The sequence below is a fragment of the Garra rufa genome, chromosome 2, assembly GCF_049309525.1.
Source record: "Garra rufa chromosome 2, GarRuf1.0, whole genome shotgun sequence".
Taxonomy (NCBI): Eukaryota; Metazoa; Chordata; class Actinopteri; order Cypriniformes; family Cyprinidae; genus Garra; species Garra rufa.
Genome location: NC_133362.1, coordinates 70,635,102 through 70,638,941, shown reverse-complemented (window position 1 = coordinate 70,638,941; position 3,840 = coordinate 70,635,102). Strand labels below are relative to the sequence as shown.

At 45.7% G+C, this 3,840-nt stretch overlaps 5 non-coding genes across 5 annotated transcripts; 3 read left to right on the top strand and 2 right to left on the bottom strand.

The window, feature by feature from the left end:
- Nucleotides 1–1,182: 1,182 nt before the first annotated feature.
- trnam-cau (transfer RNA methionine (anticodon CAU)) lies at nt 1,183–1,256 on the top strand. The gene has a single exon. It is a non-coding gene; the product is annotated as a tRNA-Met (tRNA).
- A 710-nt stretch (nt 1,257–1,966) lies between these two features.
- Nucleotides 1,967–2,049, bottom strand: trnal-cag (transfer RNA leucine (anticodon CAG)). The gene has a single exon. It is a non-coding gene; the product is annotated as a tRNA-Leu (tRNA).
- Nucleotides 2,050–2,336: 287 nt separating this feature from the next.
- On the top strand, nt 2,337–2,410 carry trnam-cau (transfer RNA methionine (anticodon CAU)). Its single transcript has one exon. It is a non-coding gene; the product is annotated as a tRNA-Met (tRNA).
- A 702-nt stretch (nt 2,411–3,112) lies between these two features.
- trnal-cag (transfer RNA leucine (anticodon CAG)) lies at nt 3,113–3,195 on the bottom strand. The gene has a single exon. It is a non-coding gene; the product is annotated as a tRNA-Leu (tRNA).
- Nucleotides 3,196–3,482: 287 nt separating this feature from the next.
- trnam-cau (transfer RNA methionine (anticodon CAU)) lies at nt 3,483–3,556 on the top strand. The gene has a single exon. It is a non-coding gene; the product is annotated as a tRNA-Met (tRNA).
- Nucleotides 3,557–3,840: the final 284 nt, after the last annotated feature.

Genomic DNA, 3,840 nt, shown 5'->3' with positions numbered 1-3,840 from the left:
GGAGCAGTGAGAGATGTAAAACTGAAAATACAGTTAGCTACACTTGTTAGCAATTGAAAAAAACTGTAATATTCATTACTGTATTGTTGGAATAATTGCAAAATAAAAACAAACTGGGAAATGATTGCGTTTTGATTTTTACTTTTATTTTCATTTTATTTCCCTTTTCATTTATTATTCTTTGAAAACTTATTTAATAGTTAATATAATTGTATTTATTTAATATTCATTACTGTATTGTAAATCAAAATATTTCAGCATATTAATGACTATTTTATTCTAATTATCACTAATAATCTTTTTTCATTACAAATAACAGATTTGTAAATGTCTTGAATGAATGTAACATACAAAACTCCTAATCAGAATAAGTAATATAAATTAAACAAAGAATAATAATAATAATATGCTTAATCAGAATAAACAGTATTAATACAACAAATACAAAATAAGTAATAATAACAAAAACATCAACAATACCACAGTTCCATTGGTATTCTTTATTTTTCATGAAAGAATTGTACATATGTACACTTTATTAACCTTAAAAATTGCATTTATTTAATTAAATTAACAATATAACAATAACAATACAAAAAGTTGCCTTTAGCTGGATTCGAACCCCGGTCTTGGTGAGCGCCTGCAATAGGAAACAGTGTAATATAAATGCGCGATTTTCACGCACAAAGAAACCGGAAAATGTATCGTAGCGCGCATTCTAATGAAGTATTATGTTTAAACGTCACATTTCACCCTTTCTTTTCATCATTTTTTCTCTTTCTTCTTCCCTTTCTCTTTTTCTTCTTTCCCCCTTTTCTTCCCTTCTTCCCTGTCTTTGACAGACTATTGTTCCCCAGCTTGAACGCAGCGCCTTAGACCGCTCTGCCATCCTGACACGCTTGCGGGGTGGGAGCTGACCCGTTGCGGCTACACCCAGCTTGTGGTCTGAATCCCTAACGAAATGTTGATTCGATTCAAATATAGCTCCACATGTTCTGCCAAGCGCTGAAGACTGTAGCTGTTATCCGAAGCCAAAGGACAAAGGACAGTTCTGTCGGAAAAGTGGGATTCGAACCCACACCTCCAGAGGAGACTGCGACCTGAACGCAGCTTTTGGATCTACGCCCTGCAGGCAGGCACCGACACGCTAGCACTTCGCATTTCAGACAGGTCATCCCGCCGGCCTCGTTGGCGCAGTTAGGCAGCGCGTCAGTCTCATAATCTGAAGGTCGTGAGTTCGAGCCTCACACGGGGCAGCGTGGTGCCTTTTGATAGCTGAGAGCGCTTACACGACAGAGCGGCTTCTCTGTTCCCGTCCGCCTGCTTGTCTCCTTCGCCTGAGGGAAAAAGGCCACAGCTCATCTGAAGGGTGGACGACACGACATTGCGGGAGAAACTGTGAGTTTCCAGGTAAATTCCCTAAATCCCAACCAGCGACATTGGATTCAGTCCTAGGCCACCCTTTGACATGCAATATAATCGAAATTCAGTGTTCACGCTGGGCTAATGCTGAATGAATGCAGGAATACCATCCCTGTCGTATTCATGTAACATGTGGCGGTGTTCTTGTGAGGTTTTCTTAAGGGTAATATCATGCTGGCATTGGAAATGAAATTCCCTATTAATGGGAAGGCAAGCTTTCGTGAACCTTAAAGCAATGTTGCCTTCATCTTAAGGAAATATTGACTCGATTCTATTACGACTTGACATAGTCTTTCAAGGCATTCTTTAAAAGTGCCTGCAACTTGGTATCGGGGAAGGAGTAACGTCGCACAAACGATAAAACGGAGTAATTCTCAAGTTTAACGGAACGCCCGTCGGCGTTACTGCCACTTTATACTAATTCTGACGTCGACTGAAATGTGGTGCTTTGGCAAAGTTAATGCCCTGACACAAGGCAAAGTTGGCAAAGTAACAGCCTTGCGGCTGAAGACTGTAGCTGTTGTCCGTAGCCGAAACTTAAGTCTGTCAGAAGTGGGATTCGAACCCACGCCTCCAGGGGAGACTGCGACCTGAACGCAGCGCCTTAGACCGCTCGGCCATCCTGACACGCTGGCGTGGTGGGAGCTGACCCGTTGCGGCTACACCCAGCTTGTGGTCTGAATCCCTAACGAAATGTTGATTCGATTCAAATATAGCTCCACATGTTCTGCCAAGCGCTGAAGACTGTAGCTGTTATCCGAAGCCAAAGGACAAAGGACAATTCTGTCGGAAAAGTGGGATTCGAACCCACACCTCCAGAGGAGACTGCGACCTGAACGCAGCTTTTGGATCTACGCCCTGCAGGCAGGCACCGACACGCTAGCGCTTCCCATTTCAGACCTGTCATCCCGCCGGCCTCGTTGGCGCAGTTAGGCAGCGCGTCAGTCTCATAATCTGAAGGTCGTGAGTTCGAGCCTCACACGGGGCAGCGTGGTGCCTTTTGATAGCTGAGAGCGCTTACACGACAGAGTGGGCTTCTCTGTTCCCGTCCGCCTGCTTGTCTCCTTCGCCTGAGGGAAAAAGGCCACAGCTCATCTGAAGGGTGGACGACACGACATTGCGGGAGAAACTGTGAGATTCCAGGTAAATTCCCTAAATCCCATCCAGCGACATTGCATTCAGTCCTAGGCCACCCTTTGACATGCAATATAATCGAAATTCAGTGTTCACGCTGGGCTAATGCTGAATGAATGCAGGAATACCATCCCTGTCATATTCATGTAACATGTGGCGGTGTTCTTGTGAGGTTTTCTTAAGGGTAATATCATGCTGGCATTGGAAATGAAATTCCCTATTAATGGGAAGGCAAGCTTTCGTGAACCTTAAAGCAATGTTGCCTTCATCTTAAGGAAATATTGACTCGATTCTATTACGACTTGACATAGTCTTTCAAGGCATTCTTTAAAAGTGCCTGCAACTTGGTATCGGGGAAGGAGTGACGTCGCACAAACGATAAAACGGAGTAATTCTCAAGTTTAACGGAACGCCCGTCGGCGTTACTGCCACTTTATACTAATTCTGACGTCGACTGAAATGTGGTGCTTTGGCAAAGTTAATGCCCTGACACAAGGCAAAGTTACAGCCTTGCGGCTGAAGACCGTAGCTGTTGTCCGTAGCCGAAACTTAAGTCTGTCAGAAGTGGGATTCGAACCCACGCCTCCAGGGGAGACTGCGACCTGAACGCAGCGCCTTAGACCGCTCGGCCTTCCTGACACGCTGACGTGGTGGGAGCTGACCCGTTGCGGCTACACCCAGCTTGTGGTCTGAATCCCTAACGAAATGTTGATTCGATTGAAATATAGCTCCACATGTTCTGCCAAGCGCTGAAGACTGTAGCTGTTATCCGAAGCCAAAGGACAAAGGACAGTTCTGTCGGAAAAGTGGGATTCGAACCCACACCTCCAGAGGAGACTGCGACCTGAACGCAGCTTTTGGATCTACGCCCTGCAGGCAGGCACCGACACGCTAGCGCTTCGCATTTCAGACCTGTCATCCCGCCGGCCTCGTTGGCGCATTTAGCCAGCGCGTCAGTCTCATAATCTGAAGGTCGTGAGTTCGAGCCTCACACGGGGCAGCGTGGTGCCTTTTGATAGTTGAGAGCGCTTACACGACAGAGCGGGCTTCTCTGTTCCCGTCCGCCTGCTTGTCTCCTTCGCCTGAGGGAAAAAGGCCACAGCTCATCTGAAGGGTGGACGACACGACATTGCGGGAGAAACTGTGAGTTTCCAGGTAAATTCCCTAAATCCCATCCAGCAACATTGCATTCAGTCCTAGGCCACCCTTTGACATGCAATATAATCGAAATTCAGTGTTCACGCTGGGCTAATGCTGAATGAATGCAGGAATACCATCCCTGTC